The sequence below is a fragment of the Zootoca vivipara genome, chromosome 1 (genome assembly GCF_965207765.1).
Source record: "Zootoca vivipara chromosome 1, rZooViv2.hap1.1, whole genome shotgun sequence".
Classification (NCBI taxonomy): domain Eukaryota; kingdom Metazoa; phylum Chordata; class Lepidosauria; order Squamata; family Lacertidae; genus Zootoca; species Zootoca vivipara.
The window spans coordinates 118809977-118825594 of NC_142582.1; the positions used below are offsets into that span (position 1 = coordinate 118809977).

Sequence of the window (15618 nt, forward strand, 5' to 3'; positions counted from 1 at the left end):
TTGGAATCGTAACCTGCGCTTCAAAGTCTTGAGTCGGTTGTATGTAGTAAGAACCAGCCACTTTGGCACCTGAGATTAAGGTGTGTGTGTGTGTGAGAGAGAGAGAGACAGACAGACAGACAGACAGACAGACTAGGGTGGCACACTTCCAGGTGGGATTCCGCATCAGTGCTTCTCTTGGAAATGTAAGCAGAGCTATTCTGGCAGTGTGCATCTCCATCCCTTCTCCATTGAAAAAACACCAACAGCCCCACATTGAAGCATCACTGCGCCTCCCAGTCTTTCACCAGAACAGATCTCATGCTGGTGGGTGGTGTGTTTTAGACACGATTGGCTGTCATTCCTTCAGCCATTTGACAGATTGCACGCTCTGCATCCTGGCAAGCGGTTGTGGGGTTTTTGTTTTGTTTTTTTACATCTCATTTCTGCCCCAGCCCTGGTTTCTGCTCTCATGTGCAGCTTCTGTGAATGTAACACAACGCCTTAATTTCTGTGCTGGAAAAAGCAGCGATTTTCTTCTAGGTGCCTGTTGACTATGTACCCTTGAGTATCCCCAGGAAAAGAAAAAGCACTGGGGAAAAGTACTGTGTGTGTGTGTGTGTGTGTGGTGGCCTTTGTTGCTAAGTGTCCATGTCTGTGCATATGTATATAGATTGCCATCCTATAAATTTGCTGCCTTTCCAAGTAACACGAGGTCTTCCACCGAGGTGTGTGTGTGTGCGCAAATAGGTGTGCTAGCTCTCCCAATTCATGCAGAGGGAGAGGGAATGGGCATCAGTATGCCAAATGACTACGGAGTGCATCATGTGGAGAAACACAGAGAAGGTGCATAGCAACAGAGATGGAGGAAACGCGCAACTCCCCTCCATTGGCAAGAATGTGGGTGTGTTCATTCCTCCCGTTGGCTGCAGCCTTGGATACCCTGTGCTGGGTGTGTTTGTGTGTTCAGAGGTTTCTTGCTTTATCTCCCTCCGTATTCAGTTCTGCTTTCTGTGCCTGTAAGATGCAGATGTTGGCTAGGCATATATTTGCAGTATCTGCCTCTCTGCTTGTATTTTCTAAGGGAAACGAGGGGAATGGGAGTTCTCCAATAAACACTCCTTGGTTTCTTCTGGGGATGCAGGAGACAAAAAACACTCCTGGGATCTTCTTCCTTTATAACAGTGTGGCTGTCTTGGTGTAGTTAGAGATACTGCAGCTTGTGCGATGGGAACCCTCTCTCCTCCCCCTCCTTTCTTTTTTTTTTTTTGCCAGTGACTTTGGAAAAGATCCAGGAACAGAGTTCTGGCTGAGGCTACTGGTTTAGCAGTGCAAATTCTGTGCAGATGGTATAATTGCTCTTGTGTGCATGGCATTTCATTATTTATATGACAACCAGTTGGGGAGAGATCAGAATAAGGTGGGAAGGATAGAGTCTATCTTTACGTGACCTTTGCCTCTCTGAGATAACTTCTCCTCCCGATTCAGAGGACCACAATAACAGAACCACTCATATTTACAATGGCTGGGTCATGTTATGCTGAGATAAATGTCAAGAGAATTTTGCTTCTTCCTCTTAAGGGCAGCTTATGTATTAGGGAGGAGTTGGGCATCCTGGAAAAAAACGAGATTGTCTCCCAGTCTTTCACCAGGAAGGATTGATAAAATGCTTGTGGGTGGTGTTTTTGGGGTTTGTCCCTCCCCTCCATAATTGGCTGTCATTACTTAAACCGATATGGCAGATTATGTCAGGGGTTATAAACAGCTGCAGACAAACACATCAAAATAGCTCATCACCAGCATGGCGCTGTGTGTGCCTGTGCACATTTTGTCTCCTGCTAATCCTTGACACTTCACATGCTATTTGGTGCGTTTCTCAACGCTCCAGTTTTACCCATGCCTTTTAGGGTTGTGGTCAATAGAACCCTGTGTTACAGTGATCTAAAAAGCGACCAATCTTGATTACAGCCAATTTAAGGATGTTTGTTTGTGCTTGGGACTTGAGGACTTTCTGTTATACATTGTCCTGTTTAGTTAAACCATGTTTAAGCTCAGTTCAGACATCACATCAAAGATGTAGTTAAGGTACCTTAATTATGGATTCATGTGTTGTGTGAAATAGACAAGCTATGGTTTGTAATTAACTGCGGAACCAGAATTGGAAACCATGGTTTGAAGCGGCTTTGGAAACCATGGTTTGTGCTAACTGGCCTGTTGTTCTTTCTGAATCAACCAACTGTAGCTCCGGCTGCTGTTTTGTCTCCAGAGCCTGTTGCACCTTGGAGAGCAGAATTGGACGTATGAAACAGTACAGAGATGGTTGAAAACAAAAGCCAGCAAGCTACTCTGAGCCATAGTTTGCCTGTTGTGCACTTGAAAGCTTTGAGAGCATGGTTTGGGCTCTTTAGTATGGTTAGTTTGATACCTCTGTGGTGCTAGGACTTATATGCACAAGCATTTGGGATGGAGGCTTAAAAAGCTATAAAAAAGACATAGAAATAGCTGCCCTTGTGCTCAACCATCATAGCCGCTTCCTGATGACCAAACTGCGCCACTGTTCATCCTTGGTCCATTGTGACTGCCATAAAAAAAATGGTAGAACTTAAGGCAAGCCAGGTTATTCCACTTTTCTGGCGGGTTCTGCACAAATGGTTGTTTTGCACTGAAATTTCCTTGAGGATCATTTTCCCTCCAGTTGTCTTCTTGTGAAACTTTAGCCAAAACTTTGGGGCAGAGAGGGAGGGAAGTGGACATTGCGCAACTAGATGTTCTATCAAATAAGTCAGTGATGTTATGAGCACAGTGAAGAAGAAAGATAATCGATGAGGGTGGGAAGCAAGCAAAAAGAGGTGCCAACTGGGAAGAAGCTTCTTGGGATGGGATTAGCTCTCTGCTGTGTACACGCCACAAACAGTTCACTTCTAATCCGGAAGCAAATCTCAAAAGTACACAGCCAGCCAACAGACCTTAACTTCTCCAAATTGGAACAGGCTCAAAATAGTTCTGAGATGGCTCAGGACTTCATGGCTGCCATGACGACCATGGGACTTCCCTAACAAGCCATTGGCCCACACTGGACTTTGTTTTCACAACTGGGCAGGAAGAGGGTGATCCGAAAGTGGGGGGTATTGACACCAGTCCCTTGTCATAGTCAGATGCTGAGATTTAGGCTTTCAGCACTTTTTCTCCTCTGCAGAGGCAGGGGACCTGTTAGGATGGTCCGCCCTTGGAGGCTGATGGATCCAATGGGTTTCCAGTGGTTCTGGAAGAATTTTCTGGCTGCTCTCACTGGTGCTCCTGTTGAAGCCCTGGCCGACTTCTGGAACATCCAAATGGCTAGGGCTGTTGACCCTTTGCCTGAGTGCCTCCTAAAGCTTGGCCCTCTAGTATACTCCAGAGTTTAGGAAACAAGGTGGGAGATGGCTTGAACACGAGTGGAGGAAAACTGCCGTAGAATGCAGTTGAGCACTTGGTGGGTTCTCAACCATGAAGCTACAAATTGGGGCTTAGGCGCAGTTTTTGTACAGAAACTGCTTTGATCGCCCTGTAGGATGACCTATATTGGGAAAGAGAGACAGCGGGAAGGCATCATTGTTCATTCTCCTTGATCTCTCAGCCCTTTATGTCCAAATGCCATTTTTAAAAGTCATGCATTTTCACTGATGGGCTGTGGAAATGTTTTCTTTTTCTTTTAAATACGCTGCTTTTCTTATGGGCTAAAGGGCCAGCAGTGTTCGGAACTTCCATTGTTCTAGGCGCATTTTGCGACAGGAAATTTCATTAGCGCGAGCGGTTTCTGAGCTATGTGCCTAAGATTTCAGATTTAAAACTGCAGAGTGGAAGGAAAGGCAGGGCCGGCCCTACGGCAAGGCTGGGTGGTCCAGGCCGCCAGGGGGCCGCCGCGCTGCTGCGCCAGCCAGACAGCCACGCTGGGAAACGGGGTGGGGGCGCCGGAAGGATCTCCGCACCACGGCGCCAGGGCACCAGATATGCTTAAGATGGCCCTGAGGAAAGGAGGACTTTTTTTCTGCCTCCCCACTTCCAGCTACTCTCTGAAGACTGGAGAAGAGACCCTCTTAAGAATATTAGGGGGGTGGGCAGGGGAAAGACTAGACCATGTAGAAAATGAACACAATATTTTAGCTGCAGTTCATTCATTTTCAGCTTTGTATTCTTGTTATAAAAAGCACGCCTAGACATTCCACTGTTGCGCCCATAATCTAGGTTTAATCATAGAATCATAGAGTTGGAAGAGACCACAAGGGCCATCCAGTCCAACCCCCTGCCAAGCAGGAAACACCATCAAAGCATTCTTGACATATGCCTGTCAAGCCTCTGCTTAAAGACCTCCAAAGAAGGAGACTCCACCACACTCCTTGGTAGCAAATTCCACTGCCGAACAGCTCTTACTGTCAGGAAGTTCTTCCTAATGTTTAGGTGGAATCTTCTTTCTTGAAGTTTGAATCCATTGCTCCGTGTCTGCTTCTCTGGAGCAGCAGAAAACAATCTCCCTCCTCCATATGACATCCTTTCATATATTTGAACATGGCTATCATATCACCCCTTAACCTTCTCTTCTCCAGGCTAAACATACCCAGCTCCCTAAGCCGTTCCTCATAAGGCATCGTTTCCAGGCCTTTGACCATTTTGGTTGCCCTCTTCTGGACACGTTCCAGCTTGTCAAGGTGCCATTCAGCTCCTAGTGCTAAGGTTTAAGGTGCCATTCAGCTCCTAGCTTTCAGATTTCAGCTTCTAACACTGAGGGCCAGGCTATATATGGAAATGTAGTACATTGAAAGGTTCGTTGACTCTTGAGTTTAAGCAATGAGTTTGCCTTATTGAACATTGGGATGCCTCCTGCAGCCTTTTCTGCACACTACCTGTTCTACTCTGGTGCGATCCCTGTCGCACGATTGACTTATTTCATAAGCAGTGCCTGCCCGGGTCAGATTAAGTCCCAACAGGTTTCTGCTTGCCCTGAATCCAAGGCCTGTTGCCTGTCCTCCTCCGCTGTTACAGAATGTCTTGTGCGCAGCATCCAGCCCACTGCTAATTTATTTACCTCTGTTCTTGAACTGCAAGAGCTTTATACACCAAGGCGGTACAGTATTTGGGAAGGGAATGTCCTGCCCGTTTAAATCTGCAGCCAAAGTGTTGCCCTGATCCTCCTGCCTACCAAATGTGGTAGGGCTGAAAAATACCCAAGAATTTATGCAAGGCAGTGGTGGTAGTAAATTAAACCGAAAGAAGAGAGAAGCAATGCATGAGCAAATATTGTTTCCTGCAGCCAATCCAGCATTGTCCAGATTGCAAATGCTCTTGATGCATTTGGCCAATTTAATTGGGCTTTTTTGGGGGGGAAGGGACAGGGGACAGGGAGAGAATACCTTTTTGGATATTCATGCCTGCTTCTAGAAAGCATGCTTGCTAGTACAGTGATGCCTCGCAAGACGAAATTAATTTATTCCGTGAGTCGTTTTGTATTGCAAAAATTTCGTCTTGCTGTTTTCCAATTTAAACAAAGCAAAGCAAAAAAAAATGCAAAAAAAATCGTCTTGTGAAGCACGGCCATAGAAAAATTTGTCTTGGGAGTCAACAAAAAGTTCGCAAAACGCTTTCGTCTTGCGAGTTTTTCGTTGCACGAGGCATTCGTCTTGCGAGGTACCACTGTACAGAGTTTAGTTTTTAGATTTCAAGCCTGGTTTAGCTGAATTTGTAGAGCAATAGTATGCAATCCTATGGGGTTTACTCTCAGAAGTTAGCAACAAACTAGAGTCTCGTTGACTTTTCAACTAGATTTGCATTTGGGCCTTCAACTGACTTTGTGGTGTAGGGAGCCAGTGTGGTGTAGTGGTTAAGAGCAGTAGACTCATAATCTGTGGAACCGGGTTCACATCCCCGCTCCTCCACATGCAGCTGCTGGGTGACCTTGGGCTAGTCACACTTCTCTGAAGTCTCTCAGCCCCACCCACCTCACAGGGTGCCTGTTGTGGGGGAGGAGGGGAAAGGAGATTGTTAGTCGCTTTGAGACTCCTTCGGGTAGTGATAAAGCGGGATATCAAATCCAAACTCTCCTTCTTCTACTTTGTAGAGCTTGAAAACATACAAGAAAAGGCATAGACAAACTTGGCCCTCCAGATGTTTTGGGACAACTCCCATCATCCCTGATCACCGGTCCTGTTAGGTAGGGATGATGGGGTTGAAGTCCCAAAACATCTGGAGGGCCGAGTTTGCCTATGCCTGTACAAGAAGTATTAAATTGGTGCTGAGGAAAGTCAGAGGAGACTGATGGCTATGGCAGCCTAGTTTATTTTACCTTTTCCCCATCACAAAACTCCTTCCATGTGCTTGATTGCATAACTACTTTCCATGCCAACACCACCAGCTTTCTTGATGAAGTCTCTGGATTATCCTAGCTAGCTACGCACATGACACAAACATCCATATGGAGCATTATAATCTACCTTATACAGGCCATGGCATTTATTCGTCTAGCCCAGGACAGCATGGTCTGTTCTTACTGACAGTGGCTTTCCAGGTTTTTGCAGACCAAAGGTCTTCCACATCACCAGCATACTTGCTTCCAGGAATTGAATTTGGGATATTGTGCATTCAAAGGATGCACTCAGCTACTGAGTTATAGCCCCTCTTCCACTGATACGGCATAGGAGCCATGCATGAATTTGCAGCAGCAACTGTACTGCAGAAATATTTTATGATTTGGGCCTGAGAAGGTTAAAGGTGCAATATTCAGTATTTACCCTCTTTTTTATCTGGGAGGAGAATGTCAGATTATCTCGGAAGTCTTTACTTGGTGATATGGGATCAATTGTGCAATTGGTTTTTATACTTGTAAACTGCTTAGAAGCCTGTTTTTGCATTAAGTGGCATGTAACTCCAGGGTTGTGGGAGGTCGAAGACCTGTTTCTGTTTCTGCAGCGGGGTCCGTACCTCCAGCCTCCTAGAGCTGCCCAATCAGCATGAAAGGGGAAATTGTTTAGCCCAGGCACCCCCAAACTTCGGCCCTCCAGATGTTTTGGACTACAATGCCCACCATCTCTGACCACTGATCCTCTTAGCTAGGAATCATGGGAGTTGTAGGCCAAAACATCTGGAGGGCCGCAGTTTGGGGATGCCTGGTGTAGCCTCTGAGAATATGTATCCTCACCCTTTGTGCTCATTGGAGACAATCAGAGCGAAAGGAGGTGAGTCGGCCACTGAGGATTGGCTCCTAGGGTCACTGTGCAGAAAGTGCATGGGAAGAAGTTTGAGGAGGAGTTGTTCTGCATGGTCCAAAGCTGAGCTTGTAAGAATACTGAAAATACAAGTTGTTTCAGTTTCAAGAGAATAGTGTGCAAGTTCTGTAATAATACCACAAAATACCAAGGAGAATACAACTTATTTCCTTTGGCGATCACTCGTAGCTGAGTAAGATTGTCTTCCATAAACACGGTTCTAACAGTGAGTCCGTAAGTGACTGTGGAGGCCAATTCTGGATCCACACGTCCTTCCACAGTGGGGACATTGGTTACCAGGCGGGAGTTGATCACGGTGTGGATTTGCCAAGCGTGCCTTCCTCTTAGCATGTTTCTCCCTTGCGTCCTGAGATCTAGTGCCTTCAAAGCCCATGACACCTTTGGTAAAGGCTGTTCTCCAACTGGAGCACACGCAGACCAGTGTTTCCCAGTTGTCAGTGTTTATACTACATTTTTTTAGATTTGCCTTGAGATAGTCTTTAAACCTCTTTTGTTGACCACAGCATTACACTTTCCATTTTAAAGTTTGGAATAGAGTACAGTCATACCTCGGTTTAAGTATGCTTCGGTTTGAGTACTTTCAGTTTAAGTACTCTGTGGACCCGTCTGGAACGGATTAATCCACTTTCCATTGCTTTCAATGGGAAAGTTCGCTTCGGGTTAAGTACGCTTCAGGTTAATTACGGACTTCCAGAACCAATTACACTCATACTTCGGGTTAAGTACGCTTCAGGTTGAGTACTCCGTGGACCCGTCTGGAACAGATTAATCCACTTTCCATTACTTTCAATGGGAAAGTTCGCTTCAGGTTAAGTACGCTTCAGGTTAAGTACAGACTTCCGGAACCAATTGTGTACTTAAACTGAGGTACCACTGTAGTTGCTTTGGAAGACGATCATCAGGCATCCGCACAACGAAGTTGATGTTGAAGAATCATTACTTCAGAGAGTACCACTTAAAGTCATGCCAAATAAAGACATCGGCACACTCCAAATCATTTGCCCATGAAGGTGCATAGAAAACAATAGATCTGAAATCAGTGCTGAGAACTGCGTAATTTTTGCAATGCATCCCTAATTATTGTTGAATAATCTTAGAAGACCGTAGAATCTTAGAAAGGTGTGTGCCGGGGGGGGGGGGGGCGGCGCATGGCTATGGCTAGCAAGACAGGAGCCTGCACTTCTGAATTTGCTATTACACTACTGACGGCATGTAAATTAAGAATAATATGGAAGAAATGTTTACAAGTTAATCCTTCGGTGGCTGGCTTCTTAGGCTCAGCTGATTTTTCTCTAGTTGGCAGAACTTAAGGAAGCATCACTGGGCTTAGGGTTAACAGCCCTTCAATGCCTATTTAATCAGCCTCATTTGTATTACATTTTCAAACTGGCCGCCCTGCAGAACTCGGTATTAAAATAATAGCAATAATAATCAACTATTACAAAAGCTACCATTGAGGGGCAGCATCAAGCTTCTTCTTTTTTATTAAAACACACACAAAAACCAATGGTTTTTATAGTGATAACACACAAGGAAGAGAGAAAGAGTTCAAGCAAACTGCATAAGCAGATAAACAATTGCCTCCAAATTTAAAAGCATTGTGATAACAAGGTGGCTGTGTTTGGTTTGTGGAAAGCTGTTCACAGGAAGAAGATTATGCAGTTGATCCCAGAGACCTTGTAACTGGCAGCAGGATCCTTCCCTTTGATCAGAACTGAGCTATAGAACTGAAAGCAGTAATGAAGTCGGCTAATGCTGTGGCATTAATACTAGAGATTAAAACACTGGCTTGGCTTTAGCACACAGGGAATTAATGAAAGGCAAGGGAATATTTCCCTTACGTTGCATTTAGACCTGCAGGAGAGCAGGTTTCAGCAGAGGACATCTTCTACAGCTGAGAGCTAGGAAAGGGAAACCCCTTTTAAAAAAATTGAGTGTCGTCTTCAATGCTTGAGAAGCAATGAAGGACGCATTTATGTGCCGGGCAACAGTACTGCAGATGCAATTCAGGGCAAGTAAGTGTAAACTTAAGGGGGGAAACCCACACTGGGGCAAAATGATAATAATAATAAAGCCCCAAACAGATTGGAAATCAGTAGAACATACATTTTAGAATTATTATGTGTGTTTTAGGATTGCAGCCTTTTCATATACTGTACAGTCATACCTCGGAAGTCGAACCCGTTGCGAGTTGAACGTTTTGGCTCCCGAACTCCGAAAATGCGGAAGTGAGTGTTCTGGTTTGCGAACGTTCTTTAGGACCCGAATCTCGTGACGCGGGTTCCGCAGCTTCCAATTGGCTGCAGGAGCTTCCTGCAGCCAATCAGAAGTCACGGCTTGGTTTCTGAACGTTTTGGAAGTCGTACGGACTTCCGGAACGGATTGCGTTCGACTTCCGAGGTATGACTGTATATGACACTTTAGATCAGCCTTTCCCAACCTTGTGTCCCTGTATGTTGTTGGACTACAACTCCCATCGTCCCTGGCTAGCAGGGCCAGTGGTAAGGGATGATGGGTGTTGTAGTCCAACAAAATATTAATAATAATAATACCTTTATTGTCAATGTACAACCTATGTACAGTGAAATTAACCAAGCCTCCCCCCCCCAAACACTCAATTTCATTGCACTCTGTGTGCTTGTTGCACAACACACCAGCCTTGAAAGTCAGTTGCACTATATTATTTTCGGTCAGCAGCCTAACAGCCCATGGATAGAAACTGTTTTTTAGCCTGTTGGTACGACTGATTATACTTCTCTATCTCCTGCCCGAAGGTAGAAGATTAAAGAGGTGCTGGCCAGGGTGTGAATCTTCCCTGAGAATTTTTCTCGCATCTGATCCCCCAAAGTCGAGAAATACTGCTTTAGACAGTACCAAAAGCAAAATGAAAATAAACTGTTTAAAATGGTATGATACCGCTTTATATTTATAGTGCAGATGGGACCTAACTGAACAGGCCAAAGTCCACTCCCTGCTTTAAGGGATGATGTGGGCTCCCTATCACTGTAGTAATGATCAGAAATTTCCCCTCCCACCACTGATCTGATCAGTTAGAATCTAATGTTCCTTCTTTGAACAAAGGTTTGACGAGAATAGTAGGTTAGGCTTGAATTCCTTGTGGGATGATCAAAGGAACTGTGATCAAATTGGAACTCTATTCTACATATGTCACCTGCAGAACAGGGAATTTTTGATTACCGGTGCCCTAAATATGACATAATGCATTTGCCGAGAACGTTCTTGCTTTGCCTCCGAGCTTTAAGATGGAACATCTGTGGAAGGAAAAGCAACAGCAGAGCAATACAACAGATAAACATTATGCGCTTGCTTGTGTAAGTGTGTACCTGGTGAGTTTTGTTGAACCAATAAGAATGCAGAATGAGCACACCAAAGCCCTTAGGGACACATTTTTATTAAAGAGGCATTTCACTACAAATGATTGAGAACTGGAGTAGGGAAAGTCACTGGTACCGTACATTGTGTTAGCTTTGCTTAGAAAAATAAATGCCAATGAACGCATTTGCTCCAGCTGTCCCTATTCATTATTTTATTTCATAAATTTTATATACAGCTTGATTGTAAAAAGCCTCAAAGCCGTTTACAAAAGGAATAGAACAATCAAATTATCAGTAAAAACAGTTAAAAACAACATGGGAGGGGATCAATATCACTGATAAACCAAAAACAAATCAAATCCCTGCATTGCAGGGGGTTGGGCTAGATGACCCTTGGGGGTCCCTTCCAAATCTGCAGTTCTATGATTCCATGATTCTGAAACGCACACCAGCATTCTACCTACCAGGGCAGGCTTGTCTAAACAAAAATGGTTTTGACATGCGTCAGAAAGGGTACAGTGAAGCTGCCTGCCTGGTGTCATTAGACAGGGAGTTCCAAAATGTGAATTATGTGGCACTTCTTGTAACAGTGAGCGTTCCTCAGATGAAAGCGGTTGAGTGGGTGCAGTGGCATAGCGTGGGTTGCCGGTGCCCGGGGCCGCGTGAAGGGGGAATGGGTGGGTTGGAGGGAAATGGAGCACGCATGCACATTCAACTGCCTAATGGCGTCTGCATCACCCAGGAGATCACAGAGATGAGAAAAGAAGAGTTGTTCCGTTGTCTGGAGAGGTGCAAGTGCACAACTGTATTGAGGCAGCACCGGGTGTTGAAATTTCGCACTCCTAACAATTTTGCAGTCACCCCCCCCCCGCCCACGCTGTGCCACTGAGTGGCCGTATAAGGAGTAAAGCAATTCTGCAAGTAAACTGGTCCCAAGTTGTTCAGGGCTTTATCGTAATAGTAGCACCATCAGCTTGGCCGAGTGCTAAATTTGCAACCAGTGCAGGTCTCTGAGCACAGGTGTTATATGCCGGCAAGGTCTCGCTCCTGTCAGCAATTGTCAGCTAACTGCAGCTTCTGGGTCAAGGAAAAGGGAAGCCCCACGTAGAACACATTGCAGCAGTCGAAGCTTGCCGTTACCTGCACCATGCTCTAACCAACCGAGCTATCCTCCATTGTGTACACACTGACTGGTGGCAGCTTTCCAGTAGCTCAGGTGGGTGTCTCCCAACCCTGCCTGGGACCTTCTGTACGCAGAAGCACTTTCTCTTGCCACATGAGCTACAGCAGACAAAAGGAGGACAGGACCTGAATTGTGAGAAGATAGATCAGGCCCTGGCTCAGATGGGAATAAATGGAAGCTCTGGTCAGATGCAGATTGTTGTTGTTGTTTAGTCGTTTAGTCATGTCCGACTCTTCGTGACCCCATGGACCATAGCACGCCAGGCACTCCTGTCTTCCACTGCCTCCCACAGTTTGGTCAAACTCATGTTGGTGGGTTCGAGAACACTGTCCAACCATCACGTCCTCTGTCGTCCCCTTCTCCTAGTGCCCTCAATCTTTCCCAACATCAGGGTCTTTTCCAGGGAGTCTTCTCATGAGGTGGCCAAAGTATTGGAGCCTCAGCTTCACGATCTGTCCTTCCAGGGAGCACTCAGGGCTGATTTCCTTCAGAATGGATAGGTTTGATCTTCTTGCAGTCCATGGGACTCTCAAGAGTCTCCTCCAGCACCATAATTCAAAAGCATCAATTCTTCGGCGATCAGCCTTCTTTATGGTCCAGCTCTCACTTCCATACATCACTACTGGGCAAACCATAGCTTTAACTATACGGACCTTTGTCGGCAAGGTGATGTCTCTGCTTTTTAAGATGCTGTCTAGGTTTGTCATTGCTTTTTTCCCAAGAAGCAGGTGTCTTTTAATTTCGTGACTGCTGTCACCATCTGCAGTGATCAAGGAGCCCAAGAAAGTAAAATCTCTCACTGCCTCCATTTCTTCCCCTTCTATTTGCCAGGAGGTGATGGGACCAGTGGCCATGATCTTGGTTTTTTTGCAGATGCAGATTAGATACCATCAATACGCCACACCTGTGGCTGCTTATGAAGGCATTCTGGAAACTGCAGTTGATCCTGAAAATAGTAGCAAGGATGTTAAACAGTATTCACTGACAGATAACACGTCTCACTAGTACTGAAAGGACTTTGCTGGCTTCCAGTTTGTTTCCAGTTACAGTCCAGTTTATTATTATTATTATTATTATTATTATTACTACTGTCAATTTATCAATCACCTTCTAAACCACCACCTCAAGGTGATTTACACATAAGATAATTAAACACAGTTAAAAACACAAAAACAACAAATACACTTTTTGAAAACAAAACCAAACCCTGAAACCCTAACATAAGAGGTCACTTCCGGTAAAGACTCATTTATTCAACTGAGACAGTGTTTCCCAAACCTGGGCCTCCATCTGTTTTTGGACTACAACTCCCATCATCCCTAGCTAGCAGGACCCAATGGACAGACATGATGGGAATTGTAGTCCAAAAACAGATGGAGGCCCAAATTTGGGAAACGCTGAACTGGGGAAAACGTGCTGGAACAAAGATGTCTTCACTTGTTTCTGGAAAGTGCAGATAACGAGAGCCTCAACAGGAATGCTATTCCACAGCACATGGGAAGCCACACTAAATGCCCCGCTCCGAGCTGCTGTGGGGCAGGCTTCTGAGACCCTTGGAACGAGGAGCCAACTGCTAGGGGGCGAGGGGGTTTTCAGACCCCCAATGAAATATTTGACGGGCATTGCCATTCAAATGGTGTGCGTGCACTGCGTCACACGACCTCTCAAGTGTTGGCACCGACCTGTGAAGCCCCCAAAGTCTGGGACTGGCTTACCTGGAGGACCCACCCTGTTATTAAGATTTTGATCAGGGGCTTTGCTAAGGAAGGATGTAAAAGAAGACAGAATGATGGCAGCCTAGAAGGAAGCTTTGCTTTAAAAGCATTTTTTTTTGTGGGTGGGTGTTTTCTGTTTTTGTTTTTGCTGCACACTCCTGTCCAGTTAAGAGAGCAATTCACTTGAAACACACACACACACACACACACACACACACACACACACACACACTGGTAAAGTTCTTCATTTCTCTGCGGGGTGGGGTCAGGGTGGGTGTGTCTCCATATGAGTTTGCATCAAGCTTCTCAACTTTTTCTTCACCGCCTTCCCAGTTTTTAAAATACCAGTAGGTCATATATTCCCCCCCCCCCTTGCCCATGAGGCGATGACAATTTGTAGGGCTTGTTTTAAAAAAATAAAAATAAATTTTCTATATGGAAAGTGGTTCCAGTCTTGTCTGCCTTCGCTGTTGAATATTTTGGCTTCCCAAGACAAAAAAATAAAAGGGGGGGGAACCTCTTCAGTGTTTGTAGAAATCTGATGTGTCTATAGTTTTCCTAGGATGCCTTTCTGCTTACGGTCTGGCAACGGGATCTGAGGAGTAAAAAAAAAAGCAGACACAGAGTTAAGCTGGAAACTGTGAGTGTCTCGCTTCTAACTTGAAAGTGTGTGCGTGGTATGAATTTCTGACGGAAATGTCACCTTAGAGACTCCTTCGCCTGAAAAGGCCACAGGCATTCCAAGAGCAGCAAAAAAGTGGTTTTTAGGGTTAACACTTGAAGTGCCTGTGCCGTTCTTAACTCTAGGAGGTTGGCTTACCCCATATAGTATAGTATTTTAAAATCTTAATAACTAGAATGTTTGAAAACGAGACTTTGTGTATTGCTTGGAACTCCATATTGTGGCACCAGGCTGTACAATTGCATGGTAGCTCTACAGAAATGTGGGCTATGATTTGGCAGTAAAGTATCTCAGTTTCTCTCTCCCCACACCCGCCAGCCACTCCAATGACTCACAAGAATGAATAAAGCAAGGCTTATCCAGTTTTCGTGTGGTTTTCTGGGTCTGCCGTTAAAGTACTGGATAATAAAGAACTGGACGACGAATGTTTGTAACCTTCCAACATCCCCAAAGGCACACTCCTCTGTCGTCTCCCGAAACACACGGATGCCAACCAACAACGAATGATTATATTGCACTTAATATTATTTATCTGCATCTTTTTTTTTTATTGTTGGGGCACAGTTGTGGCAAAAGCAGGAGGGAGGAATATACAGGTTGTAATAAGCACATCCAGTTGGCACGTTTAAAAACCTAGGCAACCCAAAATGGCGGTGGAGCCTATTAGCTATCAGCTGGGCATAGTTGATGCTTATGTATTAAATCGTCTTATTTCAGTGTCAACGTGTTTAAAAACCAGCAGAACAAAATATCGACAACATGAAGAAGGGTGGGTGTGGGTGTGGGGGAAATGGTCTTTACATTTTCTCGGTATGTCACATTAGCAATTTGTTTGCAGTGTTGTTCAAGGAGGATGTGCATTTTCATTTTTGTTTCTTTCATTTCTCCATTCCCTTTTATTACTAGCACCAGCATTTGCTGATCAAGAATTTAGGATCCGTACTCTTATTATCAGTATCATTTATTATTTATTAAACTTGTATACTGCCCTTCAGGGACATGGGTGGCGCTGTGGGTTAAACCACTGAGCCTAGGGCTTGCCGATCAGAAGGTCAGCGGTTCAAATCCCCGCGACCCCAGAGTCGTCCACGACTGGACCTAACGGTCAGGGGTCGCTTTACCTTTACCTTTATAACGCTCTTCATCCGCTAATCTTGGGGCGGCTCACAACCTAAAGCAGCTTTCTTACCTGCTGCTACTACTGCTGTAGTGACCAATTTCTCCTTTGGATTAATGATCTGATATTTGGAGGAGAGGGCGGGCGGGCGGGACTGCTGACTACGGCCCAGATTTTATTTATTGTCACGGTGTGTGATAAGGTGAAACCTGACAAACAGTGTAGCATACTAATTGATGCCAATCAATTAATCAAACTAATCAAAACATCCAGTATACTAATTGATTTTGAAGGATCTTCAAGTTTAATTTTGAGACCTCAGGGGAGATTATCCCATTACTTTCTATTCAT

The 15618-nt window shown here is 45.0% G+C and overlaps 1 protein-coding gene across 3 annotated transcripts in view; it reads left to right on the forward strand.

Annotated features, from left to right (window-relative positions):
- Nucleotides 1-15618, forward strand: part of EVL (Enah/Vasp-like) — a 149603-nt gene that overhangs the window by 1675 nt on the left and 132310 nt on the right. The gene's annotated exons all lie outside the window — the stretch shown is intronic.